We start from the raw sequence: 27,431 nt of genomic DNA, 5'->3' as shown, positions 1-27,431 counted from the left end.
TGATAGAGGAAAACTGAGGAGGGTATTGATAACCAATGAGTCAGTCCTTAGATTGTGCAAAAGGAATGGTGGATCTATGTCTCTGTTTGACAAAAAAAGAAGGATTTGTACAATGCATCTGAATGTTTTATTGTTAGATGTCCGGAGAGAGTTTTGTCCAACGAGCATGCTGACGGGCAAATTCAGAGAGACTTAAGCAATTAGGGTGAAAGCAAGTGCACTTGTGTGAAGGCAACCATGAAGCGAGTGAGTGTGAGAATGACCAAGTGAGGAATCTAGTCAAAATATACTATATATAAAATATATTGAATAGGTTACGCAATTCAGAAAGTAAAGGTGGGGGAATAAAGAGATGTTGCCGTTTCTCTATGCTTAGGCCAGAAGGAATAAGAGGGACGAGTGTTTGGCATTGATTAGTGCAACCTCGCCAAACGTTATAGGCATTAGTGAGACTTGGCTAACAGCACATGACGTAGTTACAGGGATTGAATCTGAAGGGTTTAGTATTTTCAGGGAAGAGAGGATGGGGAAGGAGTACTATTAATGAAAGCAGATGAATTGCATCCAAAAAGAATAGGAAACAGGCAGCAGAATGTTTCATTTGAAGCAATCTGGTGTTGAGTTTAAGACCAGTAAAACAAAATATACAATTGGTAGTTGCTATAGGACAGAATTCCACAGATGATCTAGAAGACATGCATATACAAATTAGTGCAACGAGTACAAGTCGAATGATTGTTATGGCGGACTTCAACTATCGAGATATAGACTGGAAGAAAGAAAGATCACATGGCAGGAAAGAAATTTATACACCTACTAAGAGATAGTCAAGAGCAAAATACAGGAATAGATAAATGAAAATGGGATACTGTATGGAGGACAGCATCGTTTTGTGAATGGTAGATCATGCCTCAGTAACTTGCTCACATTTTATAATACAGTGATGGCTGAATTGGATAAGGGTAATGGATTTACAGTGATACTGCTGGACTTTTCTAAGGCCTTTGACAGGATAGCACATGGAATTCTAATCAGTACACTGCAGCACATGGGGATGGATATAGGATTGGTGAGATGGATAGGACGATGGTTGATGGAGAGATATATGAGAGAATAGTTTATTCAGGAGTGGAGTCCAAAAGAAGGCCTGTTACTAGTGGTGTGCCACAGAGTTCTGTTCTTGGACTGCTGCTATTTAATTTCTTCATTAATGATATAGGAAAGGATCTGAGCAGAACAGTTCATTTATTTTCTGATGATGCAAAGTAGGGTAGAGCAATAGTGAATGCACATGATGTCAAAATGTTACAGGATGATTTGGATAGATTAGCATTCTGGGCTAATGTGAATGGATATCAGTTTAATGTAACAAAGTGTAAGGTTATGCATTTTGGGGTGAAAAAATTAGCAGCAATATATCACATTGGTGGAACTGTACTCCAGGAGGTTGACAAAGCCAGAGATTTGGGTGTGTTAGTGGACAGGGAGTTGAAATGGGGGGGGCACATAGTAAAAGTGGCTAAATCAGCTCATCAGATCACTTGTTTACTGAAGAACACTTTGACGCGCTGAGATAAGCATGTTATTGTTCCTCTTTATCGAGCCTTGATAGGACCCATCTTGACTACTGGGCCCCCTGTGTTTCTTTTTGATGGGGAGGAGGTAGAGAGGAGCCAGAGGCAAGTGACCAAGATGATAGCTGGTCTATGGAATGAACCTTGTGAGAACAGGTTAAAGATCTGTGGGTTACAGAAATTAGTTGATAGGTGGAAAAGGGGTGGTATGGTTGAGACATTCAAATTACTGAAGGATTTTTGCAAAATTAATTCAGAGAAAAATTTTCAGAACAGTTCTAGTGATGGGAGAATTAGGGGCCATCCATGGAAACCAAGCAAGAGTGTAGTTAGCAAGGGTGTTAGAACTAGGTTTTTTACTTGGAGAGTGGTGAATGAGTGGAATTAAGCTGCCAGAGCAACTCATTCCACTCAAGAACAACTATTTGGCATTTGCATAGTATGTATTATACTTTGCTTTGAATTCATTTACAGTCATGGCACTCAAAACTGTAAATGAATTCAAAGCAAAGTATGATACGTACTATGCAAATGCCATATAGTTGTTCTTGATGTGAAGTTTAGGGCCTCCCTCGATGAGTCTAAGGCCCCCTTGGAGTTACACATAATAATAATAATTAAGGCAGCATGTGATGGAGCGGACTAGAGGTGAGAGAATATTGGACCTGGTCACCATAGGATCAGAAGATCTATCCATAACCAAGATGTCAACATTGCCTCCAATTGATGAGCGTGACCATGCTGTCTTGACTTGGGAAATTGTAAAACATGAAGAATATTCTATCAAGAAAGTATTTGAGGAACTACAAGGCAGGTGATTATGACATGCTTAGGAAGAAGCTTAAATCTGTACCATGGCATAAAACACTGCAGTATAAGGATATTAGTAGTGCATGGGATATAATTAAGGGTCATCTAGAGGAAGTGGTATTAATTTGTATACCACGTTTAAGGAGGTTAATTGGATAGGAGTTAGATGGATGAGTAATATCATTAAGCACCAGCTGCAGAAGACAATGCTGTGGAAGATATATAAAGAGTAAGGTGGCCAGAAAACTCACGAACAGTACAAGGCTCAGACAAGAATGGTGACTAGCATGGTAAGGAAGGCAAAATAGAAACGAGGCAAAAGCAGGTGACTAGTGGTGTGCCACAAGGTTGTGCTGAGACAGTTGTTTAATTTGTACATGAATGATATAGGAAATAACTTGAAAGGAAATATTCAGTTGTTTTTTGATGCTGCCAAATTAGGTATATTAATAGTTAATCAAGGCAAAGTGGAGAGCTTGCAGGTCGATTTAAATAGGCTGTCAGTATAGGCAAAAGATGACGGGTGTCAATTTAGTGTCGAGAAAAGTAAAGTTATGCTTTTTGGAATAAATAGATTACGAGCCTTGTATCACATTGATGGCACTGTACTCTAGGAAACAGTTGAAGGTATTGATTTAGGGGTGGTGGTAGACGACATAAAGTTTAGAGGACATATTGCTAAGGTAGCACAGAAATTCTAATTCCTCTTTATGAGGCCATGATATACCCACATCTGGATTACTGTGCTGAAGTCTGGTCACCTGGATTTCTTGGGGATGTGGAAGCGGTGGAGAGGATTCAGGGGCGAGTGACCAAGATGATGAGTGGCATTTGGAATGTGCCGAATAATATTAATAATTTTGCACGTTACCTATCCCTAGTCTGTACGTCGAGGCAAACGAGGCTATCTTTTGGCCAGAATTCGAGAATCCCTGCTACATTCGATAGACTGCCATAAAAACCTTTGGCTTGGAGATACAAGCTACAGAAATAGCAGTAAATAATACATTTCAGATGCCTCAATACCCATTTCCACCTTTGCAAACCTACATGCCAGTATGTAGCTTATCTTTGAGCAAGCTACTGAAATTTTCCACCACTGTAGTCGTCTCCCAGCAGTTATTGAAGCTGGTATTACTGAATACTCTGATTTTGTGCCTGTCTACACACACAGATGATTTAAAATAATGGAGGAACTAGTGGGATCTTCTGACATGTTTCTTCATAACATTATCCTGCACAAATTCCACTACAATGTAACAACTTTAATCTTAGCTATATGCGATAGAGCTTGCACTAAAATACATTAGATTCCATCGCTCCCAAAGGCATCTATTATATTCCAACTCTCAAAACTATCTTCTGGTAATAATAAGTCTAGAGCTACATCAACATCTGGGACTGTCTCGAATTCAGCACCTTTTCTTTCAGTTATGAAAGCTGCACTTGGATGCCAAGCCATATTGGGATGCAGTTTCGAATTCTCCATGCTTGCTGCGCAAACTCATTAACTGAGAAAGAAGTAATATTTATTTGTTAATAAATGCATGCATTTATAAGCATTCCATTTAGGCTTTTATTTTTGTTGACAGAAGACGTTTTAAGCTTGCACGGCAATAATTGAGCTTTGCGTTGTGTATCGAAGGCCGACGCTAGTCAAGCTACTTTGGCTTGCTTGGTTGCGGGAGCATCCAGGTCCTCGCTTCAGCACTGTGATTTCATGCACGCGCATAGCCATTTCCGCTTCCTCCACATCATCTCACCCTGTTGCTTAAATACGGGCTATACGCAGTCAAAGTAGCTCTAGCCAGTGAGCGTCAGCCAGCCTTTACAAGCTTGCGTGTTGCTTCGGAAAATTAAGTTACAACCAACTTTTTATGACGATGTTATTGACCAGTTCATAAAGAAGAAGAACTGCAGAGTAGAATTTGTATTCAAGTAGCTAAATTGAAAAAGAGAATATCATTTGTAAAATAAATGTTATATTTTTATGATTAAATGTACATAAATTTCTAAATACTGTACATAGTTTTAAATGGTCAGTAATTTATTATTCCGCTAATCAGACTTCAATCACACCTCTCATTCCCTGAATGATAACAAGAGCAAGCGTGAATTTCAAGACCGGCATTCGCCTCTGTTGGGATGTAGGCAAATAAGGATGCAGATACTGCAGCAATGTCAGGTTGTTTCTCAAACATCTATTTATCTATCTATCCCAATGGCTTTAACAGGCCTTTAAGGCCCACAACCTTCCAAGCATGCTTGGATTTCGTAACCGAAATACGAGGATAGAATGGTCACTCCTATACCTCAAGGTATTCTTGGCTGTATCCCTGTGTGTTCAATGGTCCGGTTTGCCTGCTTGCGGGATGAAAAACACCAGATAAACTGGCGGAAAAAACCCTACTGCCCGCGCCCAAGACCGGCTAACTTGGCTATGGCTGAGGAAGATCCTTCAGCTCTTCACGTCTCCGACGGGAATCGAACCTAGGACACTCCTTCCCCAGGCATATGGTTGCGAAGCGCAAAGCCACTAGGCTAACCGCGCGGACTTCTCAAACATCTGCCTGTAATATATACAGCTTATCACTCAATAACTATCTCAGTGGCAGATTTCTTGGAAAAGAGAGAGAGAGAGAGAGACCGATAATATGTAGTATCAAATTAAGCCTGAACTTTAATTTTTAGAATTTAGTCTTTGCAGTGTTCGTCCGTATATTGTCCTCATTTCTCAGTCATCTTTTGCACTCCTTCCTACTGAGGGGGTGATGACATAGCTATCTGTGACTCAAATAAATTAAAGATGCCAAGAAATTATATTTTTGGTTATATCCTTTATCAGTGTAAGCAAACAAAGTTTGCTAGCGAAGTCACTTCACGATTCAAGTGACTTCGCGAATATTTAAATATTGATATTTAAAAACTGAATGTAATTAATAATGTCATGTAACTGTTCACTGTTAAAGGCTGTGAGAATTAATTTCACAAAATGAATTACTTGTAACAAATGGTAATACCTTTAAGGAGGTTAAAGCACATGCAAACATATGATGAATATATCTATCAATGATGTATCTATTTTACTGCTGTGTATTTATTTTATTTGTATAATAACAGTAATTCAAAGGTATCAAGCCTAAATGTAACTAATTGAAATTTCATGTAACTGATCCCTGTTAGACTATGAGAAGTAAATTCACAAAATGAATTACTTGTAACAAATAGTAATACAGTACCCCTAAGGAGGTTAAAACAAATGCAAATATATGATGTATATCTACTTATTTGTTTATTTTTACTACTATGTATTTATTTGTTATTGAGTCTGTGTAGCTCAGTGGATGTGGTGTTTGCACACCACAGTGCTTGACCGCACGAAGGAAGACTTTTTTCGAATCTAGAAATTTTTCTAAGCCTTTTATCGACCAATTCCCGGGTTAGTCGATCTCTGGCACGGGCAAGCGGGTTTTTTCTCCCGGAAACTCGGATTTTTCGTCCGCTAAACTCAAGAAAATCGACCGTAGAACCCACATTATTTCAGACATTAAAATATATTGTTAGGGACCACGAGATGGCGGCATTAAGCCGTCTCTCTTCACTGTGTGCCACTTAATTAGTGATTTCCTTGGGCCAGCTATCTCTGATTGGGTAGCAGTGGAGATTGAACTGCCCACTCAGTCTCAAAAAAGTTATTATAGGGCTGAAACGGCCTCGCCTACTTCCTATACGGCAGCGTTGTTCAACTACTACGCGAGCTACTTTCTATAAAAAGTTATTCGGCGATCTACTCTCTTATATAGATCACATTCTCTCAACCTGATATCTGATTATACACAAATAACTAAAAAAAAATACACAACTAAAAACTTTATTTGCATATTTAAAAATGTATTTATCACTTTTAATTATTTTAATAGAACAAAAAATATATATATATATATATATAAATATTGGAATAAAATATTTCTCTATTTTGGAAAACCAAAGTTAGAAAAAACAACAGTTGATTACAAACTCACAAGTTACAGCTGGTTAATTAAAAAAAAAGGGGAAAAAATTAATGTGAAATTTGGCATTGTTTGGACCGCGAAATATTTTCATAGTCAAGTTGATATGGAGAAGTAGCCAATCGCAGACAATCCAAATGATCATTTGTAATTTGGTTTCTTAATTTATTTTTTATGATGTTCATATTTGAAAAAGCGGAATCTGACAAGTATGTCGATCCGAAACACAACAGAGTTATTCGCGCAATATCAGTTAATATTTATTGGGAATTTTTTATCTCAAGTTCTACTTCAGCTTGGTTTGTATCAAACAGCCCACTAATTTTATTTGAAATTTCTGTGATGTTCAAGTTTTCTTGAAATTGATTATTGATAAAAGATACAATCATTTCAGTTTTATTAAAATCTTTAAATCTTGAATTTATTTCTTCCTCAACTAATTCTATTTCACGAATAAATTCTTTTAAATCATAACGAAGGATTTCTTGATTTTGTTCAAAAAATGTTAATAAATATGGGAGATGTCTAAATTCGCGGTCATTTATATTTTTCTTTAATAAAAGTATTATGTTGAATTTTTTCTTGACAATTATTTATGACTATTACACTTTTTTTTAATATAATCTTTGTCAAGTAGCTTTATTTTATCCTCCTACATGTTTCACCAATTTTTCTATTGGCATCCTCAGGGAATACAAACTAGTAAGCTAAAATGAAGGTTACAGACTAGGTTATAACTGATGGTTCTAAACATAGACAACGTGATGACGTCCAATACATCAGTACAATTACGATTCCTTTTGTCAGCAACATTTCCAAAAAATTAGCTAACCTTTTAAAACCACATAAGATCAGAGTGGCATTCAAACCAATCAACACTATTCGGAAATTTTTAAGATCACCCGAAAGATCCTCACCCATTCTACAAGTACTCTGGAGTATATAATATACCTTGCTAATGTGGTATTAGTTATGTAGGTCTGACCTCTAAAAGCTTTGAAAGGAGAAAGAAAGACCACATAGGATATGTCAGAAATAACAGACAAGACATTTCAGGCCTTTCATGCCACTTTGCCTCTACTAACCATCACACTGAGTGGGATAAGAGCCTTATGACATACATAGAAGATAACTACCATCCAAGAACCTTTAAAGAAGCAGCTACAGTCGCCCGTAAAACTGAAAACCTAAACAAGAATCAAAGCCTAATTTTACCAGAAATTTGGAAAACTTTAATCAGATAATTAAACATCAAAGAAATGAACTTTCATAACAATTACGTCATGAGCCATAACGAATAAATCACGTTAACGAGACACGCACAATACCAATTTTTTGTATGAATTAGAACCATCAGTTATAACCTAGTCTGTAACCTTCATTTTAGCTTACTAGTTTGTATTCTCTGAGGATGCCAATAGAAAAATTGGCGAAACATGTAGGAGGATTAAATAAAGCTACTTGGCAAAAATTATATTAAAAAAGTGTAATAGTCTTATAAAAGTATTGTTGGAAAGTTTTTATTGAACTTAACATGTCAATTAAATTTTTATCTCTACCTTGTAACTCTAAATTTAAATTGCTTAATTTCGTACAGAAATCTACTTAAAATGATAAGTGTAACAACCATCTTTTATCACTCAATTGTGAATAAATAACTCCTTTTTCATCAAGAAAAATTTTTATATCGTTAATTAATACAAGAAATCGGTCTAAAAGTAAACTTCTGCTGAGCCAGCGAACATTATTGTACACAGTGGCGGATTTAGGCATTAAGGGACCAGAGGCGTTTGCGATTTTCGGGTCCCTTTAAATTATTAAGTTACAAAGAATTCATTAAATTTTTTTAAAAACATTTTATGTATAACTGCACAATGCATACACATACATACATAACAATAATTACTTCAAAACAAAAATTATAAAATGTTTTGTATACATATATGAAAATAGGTATGTAACTTTAATTTTTCTTTTTCCTTTTGTCGTTTTCTTTTTTCTGCCCCGGACAAGGGGCAGAAAAAAGAAAAGTACGTTCGTTTCATGGCTAAAATATTAAATATGCATATATATATTCAAAACAATTATTTTATAATTACAATTACAACAAAGGATACTGAATTATTAGATATGTGAAGAGCCAAAGGCTTCAATTCGGCGACATATAACTTGTTTAAGTTAAGGGATATTACATCCCATATAGTTTCTTAGCCGAATAAGAAACTCAGAGTTTCATGCCGAATATAGTAAAAACTATATATAAAGTTCGGCGATTCCAAGCGTAAGCAAATACCTGGATACTGCAGCACTGATCCCAAAGGGTAGTGCAAGCTGGGGCAACTCGTGGTAGAGGTGGAGCGAGCTCCGATCACTATTCTTGATATTTGCCCATAATGTGAACTTAGCTCCTAGGAACTGTATTTTGTTCACATTATGAGAGAAGGTCACTTCTCTTACAATTACCATTGTAAATAAAAAAATCCGTTTCCCATTACTTGTGAAAATGATGCGTCTTCTTCGATTTCTTGGATATACTCATGATCATCCTCAAATTAAACGAAACGCATACGATGAGCTTTTGTTATACGTCTACTTTTGCTATGCAGTCGTTACCGAGACATTGTAAACTTTTATTATTTATCTTTGTATAATTGTAATTTCTATTAATTACTTATGTCTTTTACTCTATACTTTATTCTTCGTTATTCTAATTTGCTGTTCGCGCTTTCTCTCTCTCTCAGAATCTCTCTTGTTTATCTTATTACGTGCTATGTTTATCTACCTTTCGCATTACGAATCTTGTGCCTAAGATATTAGAAAATTTATTTAAAATGAGACTGCAAATATACGGCTGGTAGATTTCTCTCTCTCTTTCTCTAACAAATTCCTACATTAAAACTTTTACAAACAGTCGTGATCTCTTTTTTTTGTTGTTGTTGTTACTTTCGCGCTTTGGCCAACTCACTTAGATTCTCGCTCAACAAGTCCGATTTATTTTAGAAACAGTGCAGTTGTAAATAAACAAACAGGCAGCACTCTTTTAACAAGGAAGTCAAATGACAATTATTTACATTACTATGAAATATACACGATTTTAATGTTAGGGAGATTACTTTCTTTATCCATCTATAAAAACTCTTTAGCAAAAATTAGAACCTTCTTTCTTCAACATTAAATACTTTCTTTAACACAAAGTTACCTACTCTCAGTTTACAAATTTTTACTTATTAATCTCTAAACTTACTCGTAAAGAGGTTGCCTAAATCTGTGTTGTTATCTTTACACATTTGATATCAACCTCTAACATGCCAACTGATTCTCTTATGGACATTTCTTAACACTATTAAACATATATCTTAAAAGTCTTTCTTGTATTAACGATAACAGGAATTATATAAAAGTTTTGAACTTACAAAGGCTCTGTATCTCACATTCAGTCAAAAGTCTTTCACTAAACGTTCTATGACAATTCTTTAGTCTCAGATCTTCTTCGGGAAATTTTAATGTTTGGGAAACTTTAATTATCAGAGATCCCTCTTTACATCCCAGACCACCTGCAAATGCCCATAAAGGGCGCACCACCTAGATAGGACTTTAGTTTCACTTTGTATTGTATTTGTGTGTTGTTACAAAAAGTTTTTGTATTCCTGAAGATGTCTCTGTGACGGAGCAAAATATTGGAAGTATTAAAATTAGTTTTAATTCTTTCTCAGTGCTATTAATATTCCATTAAACCTCAAACATGAATTCTTCATAGCACTTAAGCCTCAACACACGTAGACAGAATTGGTCTTGTACTATTACAATGCAATCACTCTATCAAAGAGGCAACTACAAAGGAATCATCAAGGCACCCATTGGAAAGAGACTATGCACTGCATAGGAAGGGTTGGCATAGGAAGCAGTACTTCCTATGCCAACCGATTCATGTGTGACCTAGTTACGAAATTGTCCACAGAGACCTTGATTATTGCGACTTATCTTCTAATGAAAGGCCAGGCAAAGAATTGGCCAAGAATGAGATTTTATCCCTTTTTAAGCCTAAATTACACATGAAACAGGGATTTCCAATGGGGGAGGAACCTCAGCTATTTCAACTATTTTGAACTAGACTATTTCAAGCACACTTTTGCATTTAAAGATTCCTCCTGTCATGACAAGAATCGAATTTAGACCTTTTCCAATCGAAGAGCACAGCGTACCATCGTTCTTCCAGTTGAACTATGGAGTCCAGCAAGGAGAGTTTGTCTAGTTTCTGTATATTCAGCAGGAAAGTATTAAAGTTGAATTTATTTTAAAAGAAGAGTTAATTGAAATGGCAGAAGATTTGGAGGCTAAATCTGTATTCTAAACTAAAAGGTGCATTGGAATAAGCATTTCATCCTCACTGACCCCCCCCCCCCCCCTAAGGACTCTTCCCTGAGAGGGTCAGTGAAAGAAAAATGCTTTTGAAGATGGGTCAGCATAAAAAAAGATTGGGAACCCACACTGTTCTAACTCAACCTTACACTTCTTCAACTCCTATCATGCATGTATTCAGTCATGTCAACTAACAATCAATTTGCAACTAGTCATCTGTATAGTCTCTCTCTCTCTCTCTCTCTCTCTCTCTCTATATATATATATATGGTCCATTAGTGCACCAATGGACCTGGTATAACAAGCACATCTGAGTCAGGTAATAAATTTCCTGTGATTATGTTCCTAGGTATAGTGTAAGTAACTAACTCATATCTCTAGAATTTCTTATCATGGAAGCACAAGCAGGATCTGTCCTATCAGATCAGGATTTTTGTTATTTGGTGCTCCTGCAGTTTTAAATTTGATAAAATCTCACTTGTTTTCTCAATTTACCCAAGATTGTATTTTCATAAGCTCTGGTCAATTTCTGAAATTTTCAAAGTTTCTATATACATGAAATAAAGCCAATTTTATTTCATATAACTATGCAATAAAGATGGCTCTTTATCATTCCCTATTTCATTTATTAAGATAGTTTTGGATAGCTTATTTTAGCTAAAGACCAGATATCCAAACAATCATCTACTTCACTTGGTTGACTGTGTTACACACAATTCTATTCCAAGCTAGTATTAAAATCTGTGGTGATTCTATGGTAAGAGTGAAGGGGTGAGGAACATTTTATGTAAGTTAGATCATATTACTTGAGTAAGTCCATCTGCACCCAGAGTAACAAATCAATTTAAATAGTTATGTGTAATTGTCAATTTTAGATAATCATTTCTACTAACTTAAGCAGCTCAATGTATCTAAAATTGAAGTTATTTATAAGACTATAAGGAGGACTTTTTTGTCATTTATCATCATCAACAGCTTTCTTCAGTCCACTGCTGGACGAATGTTTCTTCCATTTTGGCTGATCTTGGGCATCTATCCACTTTAAATATCCACAACATCTTGTTATCTCACTGTCCCACCTGGTTTCAATAACCAGTTCTTGGTGTTGTTGTCTTTATCCATCTGTTGTTAGATATTCTCATTACATATCCTGCCCGGTATCATCTGATGCCTTTTATTACTAATGCAATATCTATTACCGTTGTTTGCTTCCTTATCCAAGTATTATTCTTGTTATCTAAACGGGTTATTCCCAAAATGGCTCTTTCCATTGTTTTCAGTTTCTCCAACTGTTTTTTGTCAGACTCCAGGTTTCACTACCATAATAGGTCATTGTTGGAGTACACACTAGGTGTAGATCTTTCTTTTTAGGTAGTTTGGTAAATTGTTTTAAATATCTCTCTATAATGGTTAAAAAGCCATCCTGCTGTTATTCTAGCTGAAATTTCATCAAGTTTATGGTTGGTTGTAATGATTGTCCTAGATATTTGTATGAATTCACTATTTCAATCTGTCTCTGATTTATTTCATTTAATTCAATGAGTTTAAGGAGTGGTATGATAGACTTTGTGTTTCTGGGGGGGGGGGGCATCCCCTCGATGAGTCTTGACAGACTTTATGTTCTTAGGAACTCCCACGACGAGTCTTTTGACTCCATGGAGGCCTGAATAATAATAATCATGTGCTCTAGTTCTTTTGATAATGCTATTAGAATGATATTATCAGCAAATCATAGATGCTTCCTGTATCAATATCCAGTCCTCTTTTCTTCCAGTTTGATTTTCTCATAGCATATTCAAGGGCTGCAGCAAATAATTTTGGTGAGATAGTCTAACTTAAATCAAGGGTTAATATATATATATATATATATATATATATATATAAGTACTTATTGTAAACCTGCAATGTTTATTTCATTTCATAACGGTGATTCATCACAGAGTGGAAAATTATAGACCAGCAAATCTTTTTAGTGATGCATATAACAAAATTAATTAGAAATTGTATCCAGGTATCTTGTTGGGCAGGAACACAGCGTGATTTGATTAAGGGTATATATATTGGTTATGGCAAATCTCATTTGTTATGATGTAGTCATGAGGGAAACAAGCCAAGGTAATTGCTGCAATGCAAGTTATTTGGATTTTAACAGCAGTCTATATAAGAATACCTGCAGATTAAATATACCAAATAGGTGCTGATAATCTCTTAATGAGATAGGTAAGAAATAGTGTTCAGAGGAAAATCTTCAAAGAGAAATTCTTAGGGTGCCTGTTTAGTGTGTGTATATACAGGGTATTTCAAAAAAATGTATACACACTTTGAATCATCATAAAGTTGGTATTTATTATAATGCAGTTAACTTTCACATTGTAAAGTACACTACATAAATGTACTTTTCATCCCTCAAAGTCTGTATTCAAACTGATGACCGACCTGGTCCAGGCACTGTTGACAACGTGCAGCAATGGAATTGCAAACACTGAGAATCATTTCATCTTGTAGCTGGGTGCATTCTCTTTCGATTGCTGCCAGTTTTGAAGTGTAAATTTACATGATGTTCCTCCATAACATGCAGATTCTCAGGTGCCCAGTAAGTGCAATTGTGCCGGTTAATTGACCCATTTAATTTAAATGTGGCCTCATCACTCCACACAGTTCGTCTTGGAAATTGTGCATCCTCCTGTCCGGATCATCTTCGTTGAGAGCATGTACTCTTCTTGGAATGTAACTTTTCCACTGACTGCGCTTCAACATGCGATGGACACTTGATTTTGAAATTTGAAAATCTGTGCAACAGAAGCTTGTTGCACAGATTTTCGTGAACTTTGATGATACATTTCAATCAACCTTTCTTCTGTTGCGGGCCTCGTAGCTGTTCATGGTCTTCCTGAACGTTGCTTATGGACATTTTGAACAGTTCCATCTTCTTCAAATTTATCTCTAATTCGAGTGATAGTAAGTCTCGCAAGTGGATCTCATTGAAATTCTCTTCTAAACTGTCTTTGCACTTCCACTATGTTTTCATACTTCGAGCAGCATTTTATGATAAATTTTCTTTCCTCAAAGCTTAGTCTGGTTTCAGCCATTATTTCAAATCCATCAAACCTGCAAAATAACAAAAATTGAGTTATCAGCTGATGAAGTGAGTATACATTTTTTTGAGACACCCTGTATATTCATAAATGATTTTCACTTTGCTTATGAAGTTGGGCAGAATAGTCAACTGGCATCAGGCTTTTATTCTTTGTTATCCACTGTAATGATTCCAGTATAACCACACCATAAGAGCCAAGAGTAAGAGGAACTAGATTTGTGTATTATAAGTACTGGAGTCTTTTTTGTGTATGAGTTATAAATAAAAATTCATTGGTCTGGAGTGATATACAAATACTTCTATAGAACAAAGCATATATGCTCTCTCATGAATTTCATTAATATTATACTAGCAATTTCTTTTCCTTGTTCTAGTTACCCCAAATTATCCAAACAATGTGTTATGCTGTATCATTCAGACTAAAAGGTGGTTTAAAAGCACAGTTCCTTAATATAGATCTTTTTTTCCCTTGAAAATAATGAATTCACACTGTAATGATTGATTACTGTCAGCTCTTCAAAAATTTCACTGATAAAAACAATCTCGATTATCTAGATATTACTTAGAAATGTGCAATCTTTTATCATGCAGTTTCTTGAAATAATCTAAAATTAATTTCTAGATAACTAGAGTTTAAAGCTGAAAATCTTTCTGTTCACATTCAAAAAGAAATACAGTTAAACAATCAGAGTAAGAGACTTTAATTACAAAAAAAATTCTTACATGAGTCAAATTTTGATTTCGAGGTAAATTAGTAGTACACATTTCCTTGAATAATTTACAGGAATAATAAAAACTTCAGTAACAGAAAAATTTAGAATCTCAGAAGAAATAAGTTAAAACAATGTACACATAAATTAAAATATTCTGAATTTAAATCATTAATTACAAATTCATAGATGATATATTTGTTTATTCATAAATATTTTAATTCTTATTTTCCTTTTTGTTGAGTAAAATACATATCTGTTTAAGATAAAATACCAAAAGCAGCATTAATTATTAGCACTTCACAACTAATAAAAAAATATTCCCTCCCTAAATTTCTTTAGTTAGCTTAGAAGATGTAAAGTAATGCACTTTTGTAATATCTTCAACAGCAGGACTCATTAAAAGGACAAAATGGAAATTTTGCTTTCTAAGGCACAATACTAGATTTCTCTCTTTTTTTTCTTTCTTTTTTTTGTAAAGGACGGCAGATAAACTTGAAAATCTTGCGACACGATATGCTACTCACACACCAGTTTAAATATATCATTTATTTGTAACAAATATATTTAAAGATATAACTAGTTTGATAAACTCTATGCTACTTGAGTATATTAATATTTTTGCTTCAAATATGGTCTCTTATATTATCACAGATGTATTTTAAAAAGAACTCTTTAAACAGCTTGTTTTTATTTCATATTATATGTAAACCACAGAGTGAATTTAAGCAACTGGGCAGAAAAAATAAAAATTAAAATAAATAAATAAAATAAAATAGAAAAAAGATATATATATAACTATTAATTCACTGATTATAAGCCACTATTCTATCCATTCAAAAATAATTTTATAATTAAAAAGAAAAGGGGGATATTAATAAAAATCATGCAATATGACAAATTAGGAAAAAATCTTGGTCAATTTTAAATGTACTGCTGATTAAAATCGACATTGCATAATTCATGAAATTGTATTGTTAGCATATATGTTTATTCTAATTCAAAACTTTCTAGTAAAAATCATTAAGTGAAATTCTAAACCATAGGAACTATTGCTTGAATGCCAACATAATCTTAGAAATTTTAAGTACAAGCCATTTAATTTTATTTAGATTTTTTATAGTAAAGTGCATATTAATGCAACATTAAAATTGCTTTTATTTTCAAGTACTGTACTTGCATTCTTGTCACATTATTTTAGTATATTAGAAATGCAATTGATTAATATCACATAAAAAACTGTCTTGCAAAATGCATTTGTAATATCATAAGCACTGGTTCTAATCTAACACTTTGTTCTGAGTATGGAGAGCATCTTGAAGCAGTGCGAATACTATAATGAAGTGCTTCTTTAAAAAAATAATTATATATTTTGATTTCCTCGTAAAACTGAAATGAAGAAGGGGGGGGGGGTTTCCACAGTCAGATGCCCTTTCCAGCCACAGTAGATAAGCCTCTTCTCTAATGTGTACAATTTGAGGGAGAAATTTCATAACTCAACATAAAACTGGATATTGCTTCACTACTGTGGTAGCTGAAAGCAGTTGACTTTCTGCTCTCAGACATCTATTAGGGATGCTACAAGCATGTTCAACTTTGTCCAACAAAACTAATTCGACTTTTTTTGATATGACATTTCTCAAGTCTTCTGAGTGTATGTATATGGAGAAGGGGAGGGGCGAAGGCCAAACTGTTTACTCTTGATGCATACAGTAGAAATAAATTATAATAAAATGTCCAACCATTCCAGAATAGTTAATATAAGATAAGTAAAATTAAATTCATTTTTATATATCTAAATGATATTTTCCCACTTTTCACAACTGTTTATTATTCTGAATTTAAGCAGGTGGTAGAACATTGTACTGGTGATCAGAAGCCTAAAGGAGTTTCAAAAGTTACGTGCTTGATATCTAGAGCAGTTTCTGGATTATAGAACTTGTAACTCATCTGTGGCTTTAAATGTGCTATGGGTATCCCACCTTCGGAATAACTGATATATAAAATAAAAGAAAAAAAGACTTATTAAGTATCTGAATGCATATAAATCTGTTTAATAAGTAATATTTATATGTAGTAGCAAGTGCATTTATTTATATGCAATCCTAACACATAACTGAAACATTTGTTTTGTGTTGAGATTTGCGTTTATTACAAAAAATTAAAATAAGTGGATTGTATGAAATCTTGAGCCTCCGTAGCTCAATCAGTATAGACTAAGCCTTTTGGTCAGAAAGACCTGGATTCGATTCCTATCAGAGACGTGAGGAACCTTTATCTGGTCTCTTTTGACGAAAGGTGGCCAGTCCTGAGCCCGGATAGAATTGTGGGGGGTGGGGGGAAGAGGAACAATGGTGAACTACCCTGTAAAAATCTCACCAAGAACACTTTGTGGGCAAGTCTACAAAAATCATCTAGGGTCGGAAACAACTGAAAGGAATAAACCACCACTACAAAAATGTCATATTTCCATAAAAAGATGTTTCAGTGTTCGCTGAGTATTGGATGTAACATCCAAGTATCATGTTGTTATTTTTAGGAGGGAGATAGCAATATATGATATAATATATTAAATATATACATATATTAAATGAATTAGCTTCATTTAGTATATATATATATATATATATATGTTACCGGCAAAGTGTGAAAAGCAGGCATTGTATAGAATGCCTAGGCATGCTATAGAATGCGTGACGTTTTTAGCTAAAGTATGAAATGTCTGTTTTATTTTAATATTTTACATACTTTCCTTAGGCATTATATAGAATGACAAATAATATTTCGGCAAAGTATGAAAATCGCTTTTATTGAAAAGATGCATGTGAAAATGTAAGATACCGGATTTTTCTACAAAAAGAGAAAAAGACCAGTGCTGAACTACTTGTTGCTATAAGCTAGACTGGAATGACATTTTGAATTGCACTTAACTGCCTTTTTTAATACAAACGCACTTCAAATTTTGGCACTTGGTCTTGCAAGTACACCTCATGAACCCTTGGCTGCTACGCGTGGACTGAGCGGAAGCGGCTGACCAGAGAGCTATTTCGTGGTCAGGAATGTCTCCAACTCTCAGTAAGTCTTTGGGACATAAAGTGAATTGCGATCTGGCATAGAGTTGGTTTAAAATTCCTCCAGCAGTTCCAAGTCAGTAAAAACCATTGTCTGTCACACTCATAACAACTACCAGCAGATTGCGCGAGTCACCCCATCTCTTGTCGATGTCTGGGATAGGAACTCGCACAATGGCCCCAAAGTTGCAGGAGGAAATTTTTTGTCCGAATCTATTTGCATTTTTTTGGCCTGGATTTCCAGATTCAATTTAGATCAAATTTTACTTTCAACAGCATTCTTAATATTGAAGCAAAGAGTACACAAAATATTAACATCATAAGCTTCTATTTTCTCACTTGCATCGTTTTTACTCTCATGTCCACAGGCAGCATGAATGTTTCGGTGACAGTTTCTGCACGTGTGGGAACCACTGGTTACCTTCAAGCAGACAGCGTCGAAAGTCATGTGACTCGCCTTGCGACATTAAAAGTCACTGCCGGGAGTATTTTATACTTTGCCCATTTGCCTTTTGGCATTTTATAGAATGCCTAGGAAATATGTGAAAATCTAAGCATTTCATACTTTGACGTCCCACTTTCGGCATTCTATACAATACCTAATTTCACACTTTGCTGGTAACATATATGTATATACACACACACTAAATGAATTAACTATACTGGTATTTCACCAAAATGAAACTGGCATCTAATGGAAGCACAAACTACTTAATGAGTGCTATGCTTAGAACTTTCATCACTCAAAAGAGCTTTGCATCTTGTTTAAGACACTGGTCAACTTTAAGCTATTATTTCTGATAAGAGAGTTTACACAAACAGCAGTACACAAAGAACATGTTATTAATAGCCAAACTTTCAAAGTACAACTGAATTCTCTAATCTGGCAAACTACATAAGATATCAAAACCTAACCTCTTTGTGAATTAGTATTGTATATTCTACAGTACTAATATAACCAGTTTTTGAATTTATGACCAAAACAACTAAGGCTATGAAGCCAGTGTATTGTGTGGAAATTACATATGTTCTCAGGGTCACTTTGCCTGTTTTGTGAGATGAAAAACATGTTCTGAAGGAGGGGGGGGGATTTACTCTCAGTGTTTATCAAGAAGAACAATTAGTTATGATTTTATACTACCTGAATCTTAATGCAGCAAATTAATGCAGATTTTATACTACCTGAATGCTTAATGCAGCAAAATGTAAGGTCTTGAGGTTTGGGAAACATCGATGAGATGCTGCATACTCTATGGGAGGAGTTATACTGGAGGAAGTAGGGGAGACAAGAGATCTGGGGTTGATGATTGATAGAAACCTGAAGTTTAGGGGACATATTGCAAAGGTGGTGAAGGTAACACAGAGGATTGCTGCTATTATGAGAAGGACACTGACCTGCAGAGATAAGAGGGTTATCATTCCGTTGTATAAGTCTCTGATCAGACCACACTTCGACTATTGTTCTCAGATTTGGTCCCCAGGATTTGAAGGGGATAAATTAACTGTGGAAAGGATACAAAGACGGATGACAAAGATGGTTTCAGGACTGTACAAGGATAGTTATGAGGATCGGCTGAGAGAATGTGGACTGCAGAATTTGGTGGATAGAAGAAGGAGAGGTGATATGATTGAGACTTTTAAACTGTTGAGAGGTGGTTACAGGGTTGACACTGGGGAGTTCTTTCGCTTGGTTGATCAGCGGGAAGGAGTGATGACAAGAGGTCATCCCTGGAAGTTACGAAAGGAAACTGTGAGCAAGAGGGTAAGGAGTGGTTTCTTTGTGTGGAGGGTGGTTGAGCCGTGGAATGCATTGCCTGATGGAGTGGTGGAAGCGAGAACGGTCAGTGAGTTTAAAGAGTGGTATGATAGACTTTGTGTTTCTCAGGGGGGGACCTCCCCTCGATGAGTCTTGACAGACTTTATGTCTTAGGAAGGACCTCCCTCGATGAGTCTTTTGACTCCTTGGAGGCCTGAATAATAATAATAATAATAATCACTGCTACAGGTAGGCTGACATTATTGTATGATAAAGTGGCATCAAGGGTGTTGTGCAGTGCACATCCACGGAATAGCAGTATCACCAATATTATATTTTTGCATTTATTCCTGTTAAAGACTCCCCTAATTGTTTCCTGGCTTCACATGCTTACTAAAATTAAACACAATATATATTAATGCCTTATGAAAAGAACACTTTTGACATGTAAACATGTCATGAAGTGTGAAATGATGAGTTTATAACACTGATATAGACAACTTTTTAATATATAATTTCAGCAAAGGTTGGTCGATTGGTAGAGCCTCTGCTACTAATGGCTCACGCAAAAAAAGTTAAGCAAGTTTGAGCACGGTTAGTAGTTGGAAGGAGATCAATCATTCGATGCTGTTGGCACGATAAGTCTTTGGACTACCTGGAGGTGTCACATAATAATAATAATTTCTATAAATAATTTGTAACTTTTTGCACATATTTACAATAGGGAAACAGTGTTGACGATGCACTGAATGTCTCCTGCTTTCTGTCAGAGTTTTCATGAATTATATGATTATAGTCGAACAAGGTAAGCCTCATTCTCCTCTTTCATATTTACACCTTTCAGTAATTCAAATATGCCAACCAAATATAGCATTTGTGTTCATTATTGTTTTCTAATATATCTTAAAACAAAAGCAACATATGTCTCCCTCTCTTCACCACACCAAGAGGCCATCCCTCCAGGGATGGCTTCTGGTTTTTCCCCTCTCACTTTCTACTCTTTTTATAATCCCCTCAGTAACTTAAATGTTTCTATCATATCATCTTTTTTCCTATCCACTAAACTCTGCAAACCCACATTTCTTCAACCTCTGTCCATAGTCAGTATTCCAGAGTCCTGATATTGTCTTAGTAACTCTTTTCTGGACCCTCTCCAATGTTTCTACATCTCCACATATGTTTGGCCAGATTTATGAACCTGTTGTTTTTCCACATCTTTAATATGTTCTTTCATGCAAACGCCTTCCGAGTGTTCCATCTATCTTACAGATGCTGGACATACAGCACATTTTTTTTTTTTTTTTTAAGTGGTGAATGAAGATGTCAACAGCATCACAGACTGTTATTTGTGTAAAGACAACTTTTAAATTGTACTGCTTTTGCACATGAGCCATCTTATTGGTAATGTTTTATGTACAGTGATCCTAGTAAGAGGTTTTACAGGAATGTGGGAAAGAAGAGATAGTTTCACGGTAACAAGGAGACTGAATTTGTTGAGTTTCTGTGGGATAACTAACTAAAGCAGCATGTGATGGAAGCAACATGAGGTTTATCAATATTGGATTTGGTGATAACCTCACAGGATGTGGTTGTGAATGAGGTATTAACACTGCCACCTATTGGTGAGAGTGATCATGAGGTATTGGTTTGGAAGGTAGGCAAAACAGACAAGAGTTGTGGCCAAGAATTTCTATATGCAGAACTATAAGGTGGGTAATTATGATAAGCTCTGTAATCAACTAGCACCAATCTGGGTTGATGAGTTCTGCAGAAAATATGTTGACAGTGTATGGGAAATACAGCAGTATCTAAATAAATCCTACCCACTGCATTAGAAATAAAACACTTGACCAAAGACTAGACCACAGATATGAAAGTCCTGAGAAAGATTAGGGGCATGAACAGATGACATCAGTGGCAATATCATATTAAAAATGAGGATATTAGGGAAGAACTTGACATTTTTAGCATCCAGGAATGTGTTAGCAAAGCTAATCTCAGGTGGTATGGCCACTTAAACAGAATGGGAGAGGGAAGATCAGCAAAACAAGTCTTCTCTGCCAGGTTGGCAGGAAAAAGACCAAGATGTAGGTGGATTGATACAGTAAAAAGTGCCTTAGAAGACAGAAATATAAGATCTGATAATGTCGGAGTCTTCATAGATAACAGATTGATTTGGAGGAAAATTGTACATAGGAAGTTTGTAATGATGTAAGTTTTTCATGTAGTACTATCATATCCTGTATACCCCTTGAGGCTACATGGCAGGAATTTGATGATGATGAGAATCAGACTGTTTACGTTTTCCTTGGGTTAGATGTTAATAAAGTTATGGGAACTGATGACATATCACCACATATTTTTAAGGAATGTGTAAAAGAGAGTTAGCCAGACCCTTTACCTGGCTAACTCTCTTTACCAGACCCTAAACCTGGCTTTATTTAATGCAAGTCTTTCTTCTATTCTATGTGGGGAAGGTTCCTATTTAAATAGGAACCTTCTATTTAAATAGGAATAGGTCTTAAAAGACCAGTCTATAATTGAAAACTTCTAGGACAGAAGTTTTCAATTATAGACTGGTCTGTATATCTGGAGTTGTTGTGAAAGTGTTGGAAAAATTAGTCAAGAATAGAATGCAGGATTGGGTTGATGTACATAAGATTCTCTATGATGGTCGGCATGGGTCTGATGAAGCAAAACCTGCCCTTCACAATCTGCTTACATTTTATGATAAAGTGACAATGTGTTGGATAAGGGATATTCATATAGTGATTTTGTTGGACTTTGCTAAGGCAGTTGATAGATTACCACAAGACAGATCAGTGTATAAGCTGCAGAAGATGGGATTAGATAACACACTGGTCAAATGGATTTCTGAAAAATACCAGCAAGTTATGTATGGAGCAGTGTCTCACAAAAGGAAGATGACTAGTGGTGTGCCTTAGGGTTCTGTTCTTGGGCTCCTACTCTTTAACTCATCTGTTAATGATATTTCATGTGGATTGACTGGTAACTTCAAATGTTTGATGCAAAATTAGAATTATCAGGAGTATTGCCGATGTTAATTCTCTACAGGAAGATTTAAATAGAACTTTCAGCTTGGATAGATGATTAGGGTTATAGTTTTAATATGAATAAATGAGTGGAGCTGTACTTCAGGAGGTGGGTGATGGTAGACAGTGGACTAAAGTTCTGAGGGCACACTGCAAGTGTTGTAAAGATTGCATATTGTATTGCTGCTATGTTAAAAAGTATATTGGCATGTAGGCGTAAGGACATGGTGATCGTGCCTCTATATATAACGCAATTAGTATGACCACACATAGATTGTTGTGCTCAGATTTGGTGACTTGGTTTTCACATTGTGATGTGGAAACTCTAAATCAAAGACCAATGACCAAAGTGATATCAGGACTCTGAAGTGTTGGTTATGAAGTGTTTGAGAGAATGTGGATAACAGAGTTTGGTATATAGGAGGAAAAGGGAGGTGTATATAAGTTAGTTAAGATATTCTTTATACAATTCTTAAGAGAATTGTATAAAGATGTGGTAAAGAAGGAAGCAAGGAGTAGATTTTTACATGGAGAGGTTGATGAGTGATGGAATGTATTGTGAATGCAGAGAATGTAAATAACTTCAAAGTTTATTATGATAGACATGTTGCTGGTTAAATGGGTTTCCCACGTTGACTCAATGGAGGTTACCAAAAAATAATATAATAATGTTATTTCCTGAAATTATATTCTTGTTTAATTCTTTATACAAGTTTTGCATATGATGCCAAGAATATAATTTCTTGCCATCTTTAATTTAAGGAAACATGGATAATTGAGGCATTTACAATGAAAAGGGTGTGAGTGCCAAAATTTACAAAAAGTTTTCTCACTGAAAGAGATGTATGTTCCAATGCCAATAGTATAGAAAAGGAGACAAGTTCCCTAGCCCATTCGTTCTAATTGTAATTCACTTCAACAGATCACGCTGGATGCAATTTTCCTCTAGTTAGCATTGAGAAGGGTGCAAGTAAACATACCTGTAACCTTCCCATAACAAACTTGCATAACTGTGTTTATGTTGGTTCTTGTGATTCACATATTCCTAGGCATTTTCAATCATTAGTCCATGCACAGTGAAGTTATTGAGTTATCGTAGCTGCTTTAATTACAAAGGAAGATGACGAAAAATAAGTCAACTTATGAAACGCTGGACAAAGTAAGTAAACAAAAGCAGTGAATATTTCTGAATCTGTAGAAATACTGAGAGTTATCCTTAAACACAGTTGTAATAACTCGATACTTATTTCATTGTTCCAGGTCAGCTGCAAATACTACTACAAATGCCATTCAAAGTGTGATTTCAAGAAACTTTATCAAGAGTTCTGCCAGTTACCGTCTGAAGCACAGAGTACGTACTTAACGAGTCATATTAATTTGGTAAACATAGCAAGAAGGCATCATGGATGGAAATTATAACGAGCATAACAAAAGCAGGAGGCAAATTTCTACCTGTTACAGTGTACCTTTGAAGGCAGGAACCATACAGGTGTGTAAGAAAACTTTCCGATGCACATTTGGGATTTCAAGAAAGAAAAACCAGCTTCTACTCAAATGCTTAAAAAAAGGGGATGTGACTTTCAAGGATGGCCGTGAGAAGAATCCTGCATTGTTCAGAACGAAGCATACCGATAAAGACTGTCGTCTCATTAAAGAACATGTTCACTCTTTTCCAAGAGAAAAAAGTCATTACTGTCACCATGAGTCATCTAAACAATACCTAAATCCAGATTTGAACATCCATCGGCTTTATTGTGCATTCAACGAAAAATACCCAGATTCAGGGATAGATGGCAGGTTCTGTTGCCGAGTTTTCAAGCGCAAATTTCCGACATTGAGTTTCAGAAGGCCAAGAAATGATACCTGCTGAATTTGTGACAAGCTAACTGCACAAATAAAAGCAAGTGATGGAACAGCTAAATTTCCTTTGATTGCCAAGAAGAAACTACATCAAAGGAAGGCTGGAAAAGCTTAGCACTTCTTTCTGCTTCTATTCATTCTAGTCAGTACCTTCTAGTTATGTGGCGATCGATATGCAGCAAGTGTTATTTACACCTACCTTGATCCACAATAACGTGTTTTACATGAGGCAGCTGTCGAACTACAACCTATGTGTTCACGTAGGAAGCATGATAAAAAGTTTTATATGCATGTGGCATGAGGGTATAGCGGACAGCAGTGGTATTCAAGTGGTATCTTGTCTCCTCAAGATTTTGTTGTCGTCATAATTCACATCAAAAAGACACTTAGAAATTTGGAATGATAATTGTGTGGGACTAAACAAGGACTAAATGGTTTTAATGGCTCTCATTAATCTTGTGGTTAAAGGGTTCCATGACTCAATCGATTTAAAATTTATAGTATCGGACCATCCCTATATGCCTTGTGATTGGAATTTCGGTTTGATCGAGAAAAGAAAGAAGGTATGTAAGGCTATTGTGCCGGAAGAAGTGCAGCAGGTTGTGAAAACAGCGAGATTGCAAAATCCTTTTGATGTAGTGTCTATGGAAAAACGCGATTTTTCTGGATGTGACACGTGCATGAACACATGTTCACTGCACATAGCTCAAAAATCCTAGATCCGAATTGGATTTGCCTCAGATAAAAGTGAAACTTTCCTTTAACGAAATAGAGGAGCGGGAGAAGATAAACATTTTCAAGAAAGGAAAATTCGTTGCATTCAAAACCAAGGAGACGTTTGAACATAATGACAAAACTCCATCAATAAATGAAGGGAAGAAGAAGAAGGATTTGCTCCAAATGTTAGAATTCATGGACTCCAAATATCACTCATTTTACAAGGATATTTGCGAGTAACAAACTGTTGGATTCTTTAGAGACGATGTAATAATAATATGTAATAATATTCTTATTTTTGAAAAAAAAATTAATAAATAAAAAGATTTTGATTGTCAGAAAGTGTGTCATTTTCCTTCATATAAGTGATCATTCGGTTTTCTGCTTCTCCTGGTTAACTAATCTTTTTTCTTAGCCTGCCCTCTAGTGATAATAAAAAAAAACAACAATAAAAACTACAATAAACTCTGCAAAAGTCATCGCGTACTAGGATTCTCCTGGAATTATACAGTTCATATTGTTATATTACAATTATCTTCTGGATTTGTACAGTACAGGTTGCTATTGAATGTTCAGGAGAAAAAAAAAAACACTTCAAGTCTTCTTGTATTGAGATTTTTCTTTGTGGTTACATAGCAACCACAAAGAAAAATCTCAATACAAGAAGACTTGGTGAAGTGTTTTTTTTTTCTTTTTTCTCCTGAACATTCAATAGCAACCTGTACTGTACAAATTCAGAAGATAATCGTAATATAACAATATGAACTGTATAATTCCAGAAGAATCCTAGTACATGAGGACTTTAGCAGAGTTTATTGTAGTTTTTATTGTTTTTTTTTTATTTTATTTTTATTATCACTAGAGGGCAGGCTAAGAAAAAAGATTAGTTAACAACGTAGATGTAATTTACCAGTATAGAGTGCAACAGCATGTAGCTTGGTTCTTATACACATGTATCCTTCTAATGATGACCTCAATACAGGGGTCGAAACATCAAGTTATTATTTTATTATTAATCAGTAAAATAATCTTTTCAACACGCGTGTTTTGTGTCCCTAAATTCATAAATATGAATGCTGATCACCGTGTAACCTTAAAAGAAAGAGTTTTTGATTTAGAAACAAAGAATTGGTAAGATGCACATATCTTACCACATCATTGGAATTAAAACACTTGTAGACATTTTTTCTGTCAAGCACATGAAACAAACATGAAGTTGAAAAGAAGCATCATCTTAAGCAGACCATTAATAAATTTATCTCATTTGCAATTACTAAACTGCTCTTTGCAATAGCTAGATGTTGTCACATTACTCAGACCATCACAAGTCAAAAAGAATACAGAGTTCGAATACACTCATGGGGTGCTTAAGGGTCAAAGCTGTACAACTGAGAGGAGACCTCCACATAGCTTCTAAAGGAATGTGGAGAACCGACCAGGGCTTCTAATCTAATGTCCAATCCTCACCTTCTCGTGGTGCACCCTGTTGGGTATCTACTCGGATACTGAACGAACGAGGATGGGCTGGCAATTTGGGATTTAGCTGACCAAATTGTATTATTATTATTATTATTATTGTTGTTCCGGGCAACTCCAAGGAGTCGACAGACTCATCGAGGGAGGCCCTAACATCATGTCAAGAACAACTATTCAACATTGACACAGTATCTATCATACCTTGCTTTAACTCATTCATGGTCGTAGCACCCACAACAGACTCTGGAAGCTTATTCCACTCATTCACCACTCTCCAAGTAAAAAACCTAGCTCTAACTCCCTTGTCAACCACGCTCTTGCCCAGCTTCCATGCATGGCCCCTAGTCCTCCCACCACCAGTCATATTTTCAAAAATATCTTCTGGATAAATCTTATAGAAACCCTTCAGTAATTTGAATGTCTCAATCATATCACCCCCTCATTCGCCTATCGTCCAATCTCTGCAACACACAAATCTTCAACCTATTCTCATAAAGTTCATTCCACAGACCTTCTATCATCTTGGTCACTCGTCTCTGGATCCTCTCCACTTCCTCCCCATCACGAAGAAACCCTGGTGCCCATAACTGGGCACAGTAGTCCAGATGGGGTCTTATCACGGCTCGATACAGAGGAACAACAACTTGTTTGTCTCTGCATGTTAAAGTATTTTTCAGAAGCCAAGTGATTTGATGAGCTGATTTAGTCACTTTTGCAATGTACCCCCTAAACTTCAATTCCCTATCCACCAACACTCCCAAATCCCTGGCCTCATCAATCTCCTGGAGTACAGTTCCACCAATGCGATATACTGCTGCTATTCTTTTCACCCCAAATTGCATAACCTTACACTTTGCCACATTAAATTGACATCCATTTTTCCTAGCCCAGTCCTCCAAACTATCCAAATCATCCTGTAAAATTTTGACATCCTGTGC

General features: G+C 35.6%; 2 protein-coding genes across 2 annotated transcripts in view; one reads left to right on the top strand and one right to left on the bottom strand.

Moving 5' to 3' along the window:
* The window catches only part of LOC150104477 (EKC/KEOPS complex subunit Tprkb-like), a 135,350-nt gene that overhangs the window by 76,382 nt on the left and 31,537 nt on the right, over nucleotides 1–27,431 (top strand). The gene's annotated exons all lie outside the window — the stretch shown is intronic.
* The window catches only part of LOC150104476 (XK-related protein 6-like), a 144,489-nt gene continuing 131,672 nt past the window's right edge, over nucleotides 14,615–27,431 (bottom strand). Inside the window, exon 6 of the mRNA XM_090395164.1 lies at nucleotides 14,615–16,553. The gene's annotated coding sequence lies outside the window, so the exon portion shown is untranslated. The remainder of the gene's footprint in view (nucleotides 16,554–27,431) is intronic.

This window comes from Typopeltis vanoorti, chromosome 7, assembly GCF_054136105.1.
Source record: "Typopeltis vanoorti isolate ZY-2024b chromosome 7, IOZ_Tvanoo_1.0, whole genome shotgun sequence".
Taxonomy (NCBI): domain Eukaryota; kingdom Metazoa; phylum Arthropoda; class Arachnida; order Uropygi; family Thelyphonidae; genus Typopeltis; species Typopeltis vanoorti.
This window is presented reverse-complemented; position numbering and strand designations above follow the sequence as displayed.